Here is a 15,450-nt window from a genome sequence, read left to right as displayed (position 1 = left end):
ACTCAAATATACCACAAAGAAACAATTTAAACAACCAAAATGAATGTAAAACTAAAATAAAGTATTTCAATACACTTCAATACACAAATGCACTTTGTTTTAGGAAAAAAAATTAATAAATGTGGTACCACTTCACTGTTTCTCAGTTATAGTCGTTTAAATTCACTTAAAGTTGTTTGTCTCACTGGTTTGAACCATTTTACTTTGAATGTTCCTCGGTTGTCAACCTTCAGTTTCCTTATGATGTCAGTTTTAGTCAGTTATCAGTTTATCTTGGTTGTCAACTGTCATTTATTGGTTAGTCTTGGGCCCAAGAACAAAAAACAACCTGAGTTTCAGGCAGAATAAAGTAGCAAAGAAATGGATAAAGACCTTCTCAGGTGGGTTTCCTTTTGTTTTGGTTCCTACTGCCCTCCTAGTACGGCAAGCATCCTCGTGTCGACGTCCTGGCACGCAGAAGGCATCCACGAACAGCAATGAAGTCCTGGACCTCGATGAAGCAGTTCCTCACATGGCACAGACAGAATTGTCCCTGAAAAAAAAAACTGTCAGAATAGTTCTAAAATTGAGGAAAACACCCTGACGGAGCCTCTCCTACAACCAACTTCGGTGTCTTAGAGGTAGGTACTTGTTCATGGTTCACTGCTAAAAACTCTTAATCATATGCTAATTGGAGAACAGAGTGCTTCGCAGCAGCACGGAGTTTTTCTGACTTCTCTCAGTTCTCTGCTCTTTTTTTTCGTGTCACGCCCTCACACACCGAGAGCTGCAGGTCAAGGCGCGTTGCGGAAATCTGAATACCGGCCAAAAAACTACCATACGATGCATTTAAGGAACCCGGTATTTTCTAGTACTCTAAATCTAATCGGGGTTACACGAGCAGAAGTCAACTTCTTCCCAACTTTCCCCAAGGAAAGCATCCTTCAAGCCTTGAGCAGTTGAGGCAGACAATTGTTGAAGAAGTCAAGAAGACAGAGAAGAACCTGCCCCTCATTGGAAAGATGATGGAGACCACATTTCCCCTGCGCCGACAGACCACAGTGATGTCCTGCCCACCAGTGAACGAGCTCATGGTAATATGGATCAGCTCTCTCTTTAAAGTGAAAATTGTGATTCTTACTCATTTGGTAGCTATTTGCTGCTTGATAAATGTGTGTGAGATTCTTCAAATTGAACGGTTTAAGTGTTGTTGCTGTATTGTCCTCTTGCTATTACTTCAATTTAGTTGTATGCAGAGATACAGTGGATTATGAATCAGAACCTGCTCAACACATTCTATGCTGAGCTTGACTGCCATCTTCCTTCATAGGTTGAACCAGTGGAACATTGGACAGGTTTAATGATTCAAATGAGCTTTTTGAAATTTGCAATTAGTCCACTTTGTGTTTGCTATTTGTCTGATTGCATTAAAGATTTGAACAGGTTATTTGTGGACATATGTTTTGATTTGACTGTTTAAAATCAGCTTTGTTCAGTAAACTCTGCAGTATATAGAATTCTATTTTTATCTGAATAGGTTATCCATGACATCCACACCAAGCGCACTACCGTTCTCCATGCCCTTCCTGTGTATCTGCACAAAGACGTCTCTGGATTTTTCAGAACCTGCACAGTGAGATACTACTGTGTATTATGTAAATTGTTCATCAAAATACTAACATGTTTTAGGACTTACCTTTGTTTAGTCTACCCATACAGTTTTCTTGATGGTCTGTTTTCTTTCTCCACGCTACAAAGGAACTGAATTGGCATTTTGTTCAAAGTGATAAGATGTTCAGTAAAACAATTTCCTGTATATGTCCTTTAGCTTAGTTTCAGTCTATCTCACACCACTTAGATTCTCTGGTAAATTGGCTGATTCATGTGTGCAGAACATGGATCTTCTGTTTTTTACCTCTTACAGTGAGACCCAGGTCTCCCTTGTAAAATAGGTATTGGATCTCAAAGGGACTTGGTTAAATAATGATAAATTATATCAATCAATTGCCTCAAAGATTTTACGTTTTGAGTCACATGTTTTTAGGTATACTAACTCAACATATTTGACTAAAGTGTACTTCAAACAATGACAACACAAACTTATAAACATTGAGTTTTGTTAACATAAAAAGATGTGGTTGTCTACTTATTTTTTTAAGTTCTGTGGTTTGAAAACTGGAACCTTTAAGTAATAGTAACTGATAATAATTGAGTTTCCTTAACAGAAAACTGTAAGTCAAATTAACTGCAAATATTTGAGCACTTCATTTAAATTAACTGTTATCAAAAGGTACAAGTAATCCAAACTTTTATGTTCTGGAAAAATTTGACTTTTAAGTTGATCAGCTTAAAAAAATTGAGGCAATCAATTACCTCAATTTTTATGAGTTCTGGTAACTTATTTGGGTTTACAGTGTAGGGATGAACAATTAATTGAAATTTTATTGAAATAGCAATATGGCTTTCTGCAATCTTTAAATCGTGCAGCATAGTTTTCCTGGCCTACACATCATATTCTACAGACTAAAGAAAACATCTAACTTTTTTTGGTACAGATCCCTGCAATAATCATCTTAAAGGGATAGTTCATGTTTGTTGAAGTGGGGTTGTATGAGGTACTTCTCCAGTCAGTGTATTGCCTACAGTAGATGGTAGTAATACACTGACTATGGAGAAGAACCTCATACAACTTCAAAAAAACCTGAACTATATCTTTTTAATGTTTTTCAGTGAAAACGAGCGTAATGATGTAAAAAATTATCATTCACTCTACATACACCCCCGATATTGATGGGGTTTCTGCATGCCTTAAACAGTCTTAAATGGCTTGAATACTTAAACATGATTCATCATGTTTAGATTAAGGTTTAATATAATGTGGTAACTTTTGTCACCACAGAAACTTCAGAGCAGGGATTTGCAGTCTTCTCCCCTTTGTGTTGGTCACTGCACTCTACACACAAACATGCGCACATAAACACGAACACGCATGCACACATACCTACTCTAAAACAACACACCGAACACCAGCTCTTTGTCCTGTTAATGTCATGTCTTATTTATATTTTTATGTCTTCAGGTTCATAGAGAAACTCTTGACGTGATAAGGAAAGGAATGCAGGTTGGACTGCTAATTGGACACAAAGGCCCTCTCCAGGATTCATTTCCTTTGGAAGTCTTTTATGTGGCTGTGGTAGTGGTGTACAAGGATTCAAATCTGAGATAACCGGTCCATAAAATCTTGACCAAGAACAATGTTGCATATCAATGCATCTTAAAACATGCCTTGACATTAAAACAGTTTAACACATCAGCCCCACATATGGTGAGACTGTGCAGAGGCAAAATGTGGGATACTGTGAGCATTATGAAAACTACACAACAAACGTCTGCATCGACACAATTCTACAGACAAAATGTTTTTTGTTATGTGGGTTAGAGCCTCAAAAACGTATTTTACACATTTGAACAACCAAACTTACAAATCAGACCAGTATGTGAGGTTTTTCACCTTTTCGTTTTTCTAACTCGTTCCCTTTAAGTGTTAACTGACACAACACTGCAACTACTGCACAACAGCCAGCATTGACAGGCTGAAGTAGTAGAACTGGATCATCACAGTCCTCTGACCGAGCATACAGTCACAGAAATACAGAAATAAATAAATGTGGAAATAAATTTAAGACATTTATTTATCTACACATTTATTTATTTCTGTATTTCTATTTTTATACTTAAGTCATTTAAAGGTTGACAAAATAAGGTAAATGGTAGACATGGCTGTTCTGCAGGTGAACATGGTTGCGTTTCCATTGTGTAGCATACATACACTGAGAGATGCATAGCTACACACTGCATGTCCTCTGAGCCAATGACCATCAAGTAAACTTCAGGGTCCATAGGAATATTCACTACCATCTCAAATACCTAGTAATTAAGATATTGTGGTGGCAATTTCTGTGAAACAAGCACAAAGTCAAACACTTCTTTCTGAAAGTTTAATTCAGCATCTGCAGATGGACTCATCAGTACACATCACCTGAATGACATGCACAAATGAGCAAAGAACATAGGAGAATCTGTGTTCTTATAACTCGCAGCCCCCTCCCACTAAGCGTGCAAAGGTATATATTACCCTTCTGTAGTTTCACTCAGTGGAGGAGACATCCTGTCCTTTTGTTTACATGTTCTTTGGATGACCCCCCCTGTGAGATCCCAGTTGTTTGATCCCAATCAGAGATACAATGAGATACCATAAAGTTTTGGTTTTTCGAGGCCATAAAACTCAAGTCTCTTAAGCCACCATCGTAAACCTTAAGGCACCATCGTAAACCTTAAGGTTAAACCTTTTAGATTAACAATTTGGTCAACTCTTTGGTCAGTCATCCACATACATGTTTGCTCATGCAATTAAACATACACAAATGTAAACATTTCCATTACATTACCCACTTTGAGCATTTTATGCTCACTAAACAACAATCATTTTCAGACAAACTCATCATCTTGAAATTGAGAATTTCATTCTAGACGAGGGCCCGGAAATTTAACATATCCAATTGCATTCTTCATTAAAGTACACAAATAGTACACAAATAACAATACACCAGACCAACAACACTTAAATACAAACAAAAATCTGAATCGATGTCAAAAATTCCAATGACACATTTTTCACATTTAAAATTCACTATGACCACCAATTCCATGCTTCAGGAATCTGTGTGTCCTTGTTCTTTTCCTCAAACAATAGGTAATTTAAATGAAAAACAATATGCACCACATTGTCAGGGGGCATGGGGGTGGCTGTGGCTGAGGGGTAGAGCGGTCGTCCTCCAACCAGAAGGTCGGAAGTTCAATCCCCAGTCTTCCCATCTGCATGCCAAAGTGTCCTGAGGCAAGATACTGAACCCCGAACTGCCCAATAGAGCAACAAAAAAGTGCTAGCTATAGAAGCACTGTATGTATGAATGTGTGTGAATGGGTGAATGGCAAACTGTAGTGTCAAGCGCTTTGAGTGGTCATCAAGACTAGAAAAGCGCTATATAAATACAACCATTTACAACCATTTATGTATGTGCAGCAATCAGTTCAGATTATGTGACCAACACCTCCTTGGCTGGTGAGCATCATATCCAAAGTACAATCCCATCTATTCTGTGTGTGATGTTCGCACATTTCCCCACCATGGGAAGAGTCCCCCAAATCCTTTGAAGACACTGTCAACTTGGAACACTCATATCTTCATGGCACATAATAGTGAGTGCAATCTGTATGGAAGTAATTGAGGTTAGGTCTCTCATTGGTGATCTTTTCTCGCAGTTGTCTTCATGGCTGCATACCATGAATTGACTTCAGGCTTTGTCAGTTCAAACAAGAGTTTCCATTTTTTGTTCTGCTTATGATGCTCAGTTTAGTTTGGTGTTGTTCTTCCTGCCAAGGTTTCACCTGCCATAGCAATGTTGGCAGGACGATGATGACTGTGAGCAAGAACAGGGAACACATCTTTTCCCTCGAACTGCATCCCAGTCGTCCCATCAGGTGTCACTGTTTGTCTGTCGGCGTCATCGTTTATCAGCAGCGTCACCCTAGCCAACCCCATAATCAATGTGCCGCCTCTTCGTGAGATTGGAGACGTGTGGTCCTAGAGATTTCCACCCCCTCCTTGCTCGCGGACACAAAGCAGTTGAAGGCTGAGGTGCACTCACTGACATCAATGCACGCTGTGTTCTGAAGAATCCACTTCTTGCTCAGGAACCTCCCTGCAATGGCTTGCATACATCCAAGTTGATCTTTCAGCAGCCTTCACTGCCATCTATGGATTTTGGTAGGGCTTCATTCACCTATCTGTGGATCTCAAAAAGCATAGGGGACAGGTTGCACAATAAAACATTTCCCTGAGCAGTGCCTTTGCAACTGCTGAAGAGTCCTGTTTAAATGTGGAGAAACACACATGTCAATAAAATCAAGACAGTATTGCTTTCCCTCACTTTGTCCTTCCATAAAATCAGTTCACTTTATATAATTCTGGATTCCTCTTTATATAGTACCAATTATATAACTCTAATGAAAATTAAAAAAAAATTTGTGAGTAATTTGTGAGTTTGACAATTCTTTTGTAAGCCAATATATCTGTATCTCTTCCTACATTTGGCATCCCCCCTTTGACACTTGGTTCTGACCATGTGTCAACTATGAGGAAACATATATCTTGCTAAACAGGATTTCCCATTTGTTCCAGACCAAAAATGTATAGCCACCAAACAATCCACTTTCCTTCAAACAGTTATTTTTTGTTTGTTTTTAACTGAGCTGCCCTTATCTGCAGCTCCTGTAAATCTGTATTTAAATGTTAATGACCCATCAAATACATTAGGTGTTAATGACCTATCAGATTCAGAAACACCTCGGACAAGCAGACTGTGCTTTGCTGCAGCTTTTGCAGCAGCTTCTGCTCTCACATTCCCCTGCGAAACTGAAAAGTCTTTATAAAAATGCTTCACATTTGCAGAACGCAATTAGTTTGAATAACAACACAGCGTCAATCAGAACAGCAACCAATGTATGTTAGGTAATGGTTTTGAGAATTTTCCTTTAGCCAAAAATCTGCCAAATCATATACCACTCCCAATGCATACCTGCTACCAGTGTATATGTTGACACCTGTCACTTACATATTTGCATTTCTCAATCAATGCAACCAATTCTGCAGCTTCTGCAGAATAATGTAATGAGTGATTCAGCCAAATTTGTCATTCAAAGTTGTAACATCAAAACCCACTTGGCTTCTACCAGTTGCTGGATCTTTTAATGCTGAGTCGTCCACAAACAGCTTCATATCTGCATTAATCAGCTGTACTGTATCTGAGTCACCTAGCTTTTGAAAAGTGTTCAGTCTGACAATAATAAATTCCACAGTCCTAATTGCATTTATCACTGCAGAAATCTTTTGTGATTTACCTCTAAACCCCTGATTAAATTATTTTTATTATTGGGATCAGATGTTTTTTCCCTTCCCATAACCCCTTTTGGTCCAAAGTTCCAAAACTTTCAATACCAATTGTTTTTGTTCTCCTTTGCTTAATATAACATGGAGATCAGAATTTGATACCTTAAACAATTTGTCCAGTGAGTCAATCTAAGCTACTGAGACAACACAGTGATTACTATTCTAGTATAACCAACCTAACCTATCGTTAATCTTTAATCTAACTTTCTCTATCACATTCTTTAACTACTTACTCTAACCTTCTTTACCATCCTTTGTGTTAGCATAACATCTGTAATTACACTTGGGTGAGTAAATCTGCCCTCTCGGTGGAGCTGAGTCCAGATCAGGGTCGAGTCGGACACACTGAGACTTGGAGATTAGTTCAATCCCTACCTTCTGTAAACTGTCCCTGATATTCACTTCAGTTAACCAAAATTCACACGCTCCAGTACAAATATCCCTACATTTCTTTTTTTCCTTCTAATTTGTCCTCACTAACTCGTTCCTCTCTAACTCTACGCTTACCATCACTTATTAACATATACTGAACATTAAGAAAAGAAAGTTGAAGTGGATTAGCATTATCCTTATCTTTCTTTCCTTTACCAATGTTTAAACCCATTTCTCTAATAGGTTGTCGCAGCAGTCTTAACATAACTCTTATTTATCAATTTAAACTCCCCATTTGTTCAACAAAATACAAAATTTGGAGGACAAAAGTTATGCTGATATGGGAAAAGACATTTAGAAATTCCCTAATTTATTTTAATCCGTTCTTTTTAATTTACTCTTGTTAAAAATTTCTTGTTAGGATTTTAATTTTAGGATTTTAGTCTTTCTTAATAACCTCAAAAAGCCAATTATACCCCTAATATACTTAAATTTACTTAAATGTACTTACCTTTGGGGGTTGAGAACGTCTCTCTCTCTCTTCTTAAAGCAGATTCATGGCAGTGTCGAGATGATCCTGGCTCAGGTCTCAGTCCTTCAGTCCCAGTCACATCTCCAGTGCAAAACTCTATTTACTATATTATATCATAGTTTGTTAAATCATGAACTCGACATCAGAAACCAATATAACAAGTGTATTAAAATCAACAAACACTCCGTATATTCCTATTATTATATCTTGTATATATCAATACTCCTTAACTCTGTGACCTCCTCTCGGATCACCAACCTGCTTATTCTAATACCATACTCATTAGTTCCCAATTAACTATGTGACCTTCTCTAAGATCACCAACAGGCGTATTCTATATTAACTCTGTGGTCTCCAAGACCACCCGTGATCTCCAAGATCACCCGAAGATTCCTTGATTCTATATCGGTTCCAAACCTTGCCATGCAGACACGTCTGTCACTCAAGCTGTGAGAGGACCGTTTCCCTTCTGAATTTGTCTTCCCAGAAAGACAGTGTCTTTGTGCTAATTGGTCCGCTGGATCACAGCAGTGAGAGCACTCTTTGGTTCTCAGGCATCAGGCCCTCACATCTCTACCTTCTTTTGTCAGGGAGGTTGAGGTCAGAGTCCCAGACTCCCTGCTCAGTTTTACCTTTCAGCCCAGAGAAACAGAGTGTCTACTCACAAGAGTGATCCTGCCGACAACACCAAAATTGTGGTGGCAATTTCTGTGAAACAGGCACTTCTTTCTGAAAGTTTAATTCAGCATCTGCAGATGGACTCATCAGTACACATCACCTGAATGACATGCACAAATGAGCAAAGAACATAGGAGAATCAGTGTTCCTATAACTCGCAGCCCCCTCCCACTAAGCATGCAAAGGTATTTATTACCCTCCTGTAGTTTCTTTCAGTGGAGGAGATATCCTGTCCATTTATTTACATGTTCTGTGGATGACCCCCCTGTGAGACCCCAGGTATGAGATCCCAATCAGAGATACCAAGAGATACCATAAAGTTGTGGTTTCTCAAGGCCATAAAACTCAAGTCTCTTAGGCCACCATCATAAACCTTAAGGTTACCCTTTTAGATTAACAATTTGGTCAACTCTTTGGTCAGTCATTCACGTACATACATCATGCAATTAAACATACACAAATGTAAAAATTTCCATTACAGGAGCAATGTAAGCCATGCTTCGGCATAAGGTCATATATCGTCTGGGGCTCAGTGCATCGCACTGTGATCATGTTGGTGGCAGACCCAGGTGGCAACACTACCAGGCTGTGGGGTTCCTGTCAGGGTGGCATGAAACAAACAAACGATTTGTGGAAAAGGAGTATATAAACTTCTTTCTTTTTTTTTTTTTGAGAAAAAAAAAAGTTTAAGAGAGGATGTGCTCAGTACTTACATGTCTGCAGGACAGCTTAAACATCATCCTATGGTCTGCAACGGTCAGCTCTTTTCTTAGGGTCCGACTGCACGCTTTCACCAATGCTACTGTCTTCATGACATTTTCGTAGAAGCTAACTCCTGGCTGAATCTCAGTGTATGTGACACTAGATTGGTTGACAATTTCAGTCAATGGTTGTTTATCTGTCAACAATAACTCAAAAGCTCAAAAGAGCCCAATAGATTAAACGTCAGGTCTGCCCATAGCTTCTTCATTGTAGAGAACACTTTGGCTATATAGCTCCAAACACCAGCGCTGGATAGGTGAGCGCAAATAACTCTCAAATGCTGGGTCTCATTTTCTGTACAGTTCCACCTGCTCATGTACCACCAAGACCTGATGTGGGTTAATTGATGTGAGGCTGTGGCACACGGCACCATCGGAAAAAACCACTGTCATGTACTCCATCATTTTAAAGCTTGTCGAGCAGACAGAGATCTGTTTCTGAGGAGAAACCAAGCACAGAATGATCTCTTCTGCTTTTATGCACTGATGAGGACCTTAAAATGTCCGTACAGATCTGAATCATCCCACTTCATAGATTTATCCAAACACCCCTTGTTTGTCTCGCCAAGGTTTCTCATTTTTTTTAAATGAAAGGTGGTTGGATAAATTACAAAATATCTGGTTGGATATACAACAATGTCCGGTTGGATAAACGAGAGGTGGTCAGATAAATTACAAAATATCTGGTTGGATATTGTGGTGGCAATTTCTATGTCTCTTAAGCCACCATCATCACCACAGCAGCGACAGTGTCAGCTGCCATCTCTTCCAGAGCCTTCTGTGTCTGGACAGGGAGAAGGAACTGTCTCCTGGAGCCCCTTAAATCACCTTTCCTTTGCTACATGAACACAATCAGACACATTAGAAGACAGATACAAACGGAGGCTCAGACGTAGGTGTGTGTGTTTGCATTAATGTGTGTGATACTTACAATAATCCAACAGGAGCCAGCCTCACCTCCAGGTGTTTGGTCAGCTTCACTGTTGGCACATTGTTGAACTGGAGACAAGAACAGACACAAAATAAGAGATAAGACAACCTGTATCCTCTGTGTCATCTCTCCCCTTGGTGTCAGAGAGTTAAAACCACAACCTCAGTATCAAAGTCCCCGTCTCTTCTCTGCCCACTGAAATACTTCTTATTCATCCAGTAATGAAATGTAACAGAATACTTTATATTAACAAAAGTAAAAGTAAAGTCACATTATTAAAACCTACTCTACTATAAGTAAAGAGGTCATTAAAATATTTGCATAAATACATTTGGTCAGATGTATAAATGCATGTATATCTGTATGTATTTAGTATTTTTATAAATGCGATTTTAATTTTATTTCGGTAAATCATTTGTTTTATTATATTTCTAATATCTATTTGGTATATATCATAATGCATATATCAACAATGAACTGGTGTCTTTCTTGTTTTGCACATGTTAAATCTGGATATATAGATGTGTCATGATGTCAAGAATTATAGTTAGAGAACGGTTTTAGAAGTGTGGTCATAGACACAGCTGGATGAGGTTTGTGTGACACAGAGTCTCAAACCTAAAAAACAAAGACACATACTCTCTTTTCAACATTGGGGTCAACGACTGCACAGTCAGGAGTTTCGAGCTCAGCAACAGCGTTTAGTGTCTGTTCCGTCTTCGAAAGCTTGACGTACGGCATGTCATCATCCTGCTAGCTCTCACATTTTCTCTTTCTGTGGAAAAACAGAAAAAACACAGAAAGCACGAATTACCAATGTTTAAAACTGTGAGGAAAGAAAAGAACATGAAAGCATCTCAATCGAAGAAATATAAATTCATGACAGACAAGGTGACTGTGAACTAGTCAGGCAGACTTACTGTGAGTGGCGGTTGTTCACGGGAAAAGGAAGGCTGTCTCCTGGAGCCCCGTAAACCCCCTTTCCATTGCTAAATGAACACAATCAGACACATAAGAAGACAAATAGAAACAGTAGCTCAGAGGTGTGTTTGCATTAATGTGTGTGATACTTACAATAATCCAACACCTCCAGGTGTTTGGTCAGCTTCCCTGATGACACATTGTTGAACTGGAGACAAGAACAGACACAAAATAAGAGATAAGACAACCTGCATCCTCTGTGTCATCTGTCCCCTTGGTGTCGGAGTTAAAACCACCACCACACACCTAACCCAGCCTTGTATAATCTCTGTTCTGATCTTAATATTGTCCTCCTGAACATGATGAACCAAAGATGAATAATATCTGTAACCTGTAGTTGCTCTGTGGTGTTTCCCAGAACTCGAAAGCACAGCACTATCACTGACACCATTGATTCTTTAATCAACTACAGAAGAGATCAATCATGCACAGTTTTTACAATTTAATGAAAGAAGAATTTCTTCGTGCCAAACGGGGTTTCTACCAATGTAAACGTCTCTACACTCAGTCAGGTTCACTACTCTGAGTACTCATGAATTACCCCCTCCTCCATTAATAAGTATCTTTCTTGATACAGGTATTGATAAAGTTCCTCTGAATTGCTCTCTAACCTATAGTTAGTACCTTACCTGTGTCTGGATGTGAGGCCCTGCCTGGCTGAACACGGGGCCTGACTGCAGGACACTTAGCTGCTGGTGGTTTATGGCAGCAGCCAGTTCACCATTGGGTTTCAGGAGGATGCTGCTCCAAGCTGAGAGGTGATGCTATTGGGGGGGGTCCTCATCAGAACCAGTCCAGTTGAACAAGTCATGCCATTCCTGAGCAGGGACATCTTGAGGAAGTGGATGGTTATTTGTGTCCTCTGACAGTTTGTTGACCACTGCCCAGACCATGTCCAACAACTCCTTGTCGTCCATCTCCTCCAAAGTAAGGTCACTTTCTTCCCTCAGGTCCATAAAATTCTGGTGTGTAGCCATCCATTTCATTGTTGTTCTTCTGTGACATTGATGAGAAACTGGGTTTGAGACACTGCAACAAGCTTACATGCTGATAAATACAAATGAATGATCCAATATTATCATGTATTATGAAATAAAATTATACACGTGTAACCCTTCTGAGAGGAAAAGAGAATAGTACTGAAAAATAGTAACTAGGTTCAATAACCAGTGAAATCAGAAGTTCTAAGATCGAATATGGAGCCCAGGATTGATCAAACTCAGTATACTCTTTAAGAAACAATAACGCTTTCCTATTTATTACAGGATGGGAAGGATGAATAAAAACATCAATCACACAAATTATCACAACTCTTACCCGGGTAAGTATAAAAAATTAAAATAAAATAAAGTTTTGTGTGGATGGTGTGTGTGTGTGTGTGTGTGTGTGTATGTGAAGTGTAAAAGGATTCAGGTTCCACGGCGTAGTATCTCTAAGTATCCTCCGGGGTCTGGCTCGCCATCAAACTTTGACTGGCTCCAACATGTTTGACCAGGTAGGTCAAACTATCAATGGGTCCATCAAAAAACCTGACCTACGATAAGTTGGATCAGAGCATTCATCTTAATTTTCTCAAATCTCAAAAAATGAATTATAGTACATTAATCATGTTAAATCTACATAAACTCTTTATCAATAGAGAATAGGCCTGGGCCGATATCAATAAATCAATTAATCGCACGATAAATTAAAATGAACTCTATAATTTTTCCGGCCTCGATATATTGCCATGTGCATGCGCGTTTGTTTTCCTCTTCTCTCGCCTCCAAGCAGACTGGATGACTAGAGGGTTCACTCTGTGCTCGGTCTCAGCACCTGGGGGCGTTTGTTCCATAGCGGAATGAACGGAGTGAACCCTCTTGTCAGTCATCCAGTCTCTTTGTCTCTGTGGGGGGAGGCAGGGCCGCTAGCATTGGCTCCACACCAAGCGGCAACATCCCGGGCTGAGCGCTGAGGCCACTGCGGAAGTGCAAAAAACTGCAGTTCACTGGGTGGCCACTTGAGGCTTGACTACATTACTGTGGGTAACTTTAGTGGGTAACTTTAGTAATAATGTTTTATTAGATTATTGGTTCAGAAATAACGTTAGTGCAGCTGCTGCAGTGTGAAACTTGTTGAGCTGGACTTTATTTATGAATGAACAGTTTACCTACCAGGTATAGACCTGTTTTCATAACTTACTAACAATTAAAGCAAATTATTGCACATGATGCATTACATTATAAATGCAATACTTTTAATGTGAAAGAACTCCATACTGCACATTCATTGTAGTACACTGTTTAATCCCAAACCATATTCAAATACATAGTTGAATATCTACAGAATATAAGGACATAGACGTTGTTTGAAAGTAACACTTATCTCGGCAATAATGCCATACTTTTATGTTTCCTGTCATTTTATTAGGGACGGACGAACCTGAGGGACACAGCTGTGCTGACCGTGTTCTGTCTCTTATGGCAAAAAAGAAAAGACTTTTTATCTAAAGTTTATCAAATCAGAAAGTAAAAGATGAACATTGTTGTGATAACAGTGTTAATTTTACCAACCATAATGGATATAGAAATTGATTCAATATTATTAACATGTTGACCAGCCTGAAGCTGCCGATCTCCACCTTGTTGCTGCTGCCAAAGTGGATTCAGAGGACATCAGGTGTTACAGTGCTTCATGTAATGAAATGAAAAAAGTCACATTAAAGGATATTTTATGCTGAAATCATTGTCATATCTGTAGATATTAAGGAACAGAGGAGAAACACGATTATTTACAGATACTGTACAATACAATAGCCTACAATAATTTTTACACAATATCAGCTGTGTTAAGCAGCCAAGACTGGTACTTATAGTTTATTCTGTGTTCAGCAGGTGAAAGCACCACAGATTTCAGCCAAACTGATGTACTAAAAAAAATAAAAATTGTACAAAAAAATGTCTTTCTACCACATCTGTAATATTCAAGGTGATAATCTCTCACAGTGCTGTTGATAACAGTCCACATCAAGTCCGTCAACTTCTCTCAGTGTGAAAACAGATACATATATAATAAATATGGTGTGAGGAGATTATAATCATATCTAAACTGTTATATAATTACACATCTGCACTGGGTCTAATTCACTGTGAATTCCATAACAGGCTAAAAAAAGAGGTTGTGAACATTTGTGAAACATAGTTACTATCACATGCAACTTACACATGCAGCTTATTAGTATTAACTTATTAAAATTACAATAAAATGACAAAACACAACCCTTTACTAAAAGTAGTTGCTTCAAACTGTTCATTATATGTGTTAAATAAAAGGTAAATTACCACAATAACATTAAAAACCACTTGAGGCATGTAAGTATATGTGGTATGATTATGATAATAAATAAATCAATAGGTTTTGTTGTTGTAAAGTTTCAGTGTGTTCGTTGTTACGACCGCGACCATCCAGGAGCAACAACACCGCAGTGATAGCCGGTTAGCAGTAGCGGGTAGCATTAAGCCTAGCTCCTTAGCATGAGCTAACCAGGTAAGGATAAGCTCTGTGGGCGTGGCTCGGTTGTCAGTCTTCACTCAGCCCACCTAGCGTCCACTCGCGCGCCTCCTCTTTGCCCATGTATGGGTTAGCCAGGAACTAGGAGGAGTCAGGCCCCGGCAAGATGGCGCTGGGTGAAACGCCCACTACCAGCCTCATTTTCACTCTTCAGAAACCAACGGGTGACGTCACGGACACTACGTCCATCTTTATATACAGTGTATGCTCCACACACACAGAGTGCAGCAAGTGAGCGTTGTGCGGAGCAATGCGAGGAAAAAAGATGATTGCAAAGCCTAATGCCACAGCCCGGTGTGGGAATATTTCGGCTTCAAACCGAATGAGCAAGGTGAGCCCATCAACACGGATGAGCCAGTTCAAAAGTGGAGGCAACAAAAAAAGGCAACAACAAAGTTGCATGCCCACCTAAAGCACAACCACCCGACCCAGTGTTCCCAGCTGGGGAAAAAAAAGTGCACCTCGAGATGCAGAGCCTCAACACTCACTGAGGCGTTTGGTCGACAAAGTAAATATAAATGGAGCAAAAATGGTGTGCGCTCACAGAAAGTGTAGTTCGCTGCATCGCAAAAGAAATGCTGCCCTTTAGTACAGTTGAAAAGCCAGCATTGAGAGAGATGCTGCAAACGTTTGACAGACAGAACGAATTGCCTGCGAG

The 15,450-nt window shown here is 39.4% G+C and overlaps 1 long non-coding RNA gene across 1 annotated transcript; it reads right to left on the bottom strand.

Annotated features, from left to right (window-relative positions):
• Positions 1-11,182: 11,182 nt before the first annotated feature.
• LOC138411251 (uncharacterized) lies at positions 11,183-13,573 on the bottom strand. Its single transcript, XR_011243902.1, has 3 exons — positions 11,873-13,573; positions 11,337-11,391; positions 11,183-11,251 (listed from the first exon to the last, which is right to left on the bottom strand). It is a non-coding gene; the product is annotated as an uncharacterized lncRNA (long non-coding RNA).
• Positions 13,574-15,450: the final 1,877 nt, after the last annotated feature.

Source organism: Paralichthys olivaceus, chromosome 8 (assembly GCF_024713975.1).
Source record: "Paralichthys olivaceus isolate ysfri-2021 chromosome 8, ASM2471397v2, whole genome shotgun sequence".
NCBI lineage: Eukaryota > Metazoa > Chordata > Actinopteri > Pleuronectiformes > Paralichthyidae > Paralichthys > Paralichthys olivaceus.
This window is presented reverse-complemented; position numbering and strand designations above follow the sequence as displayed.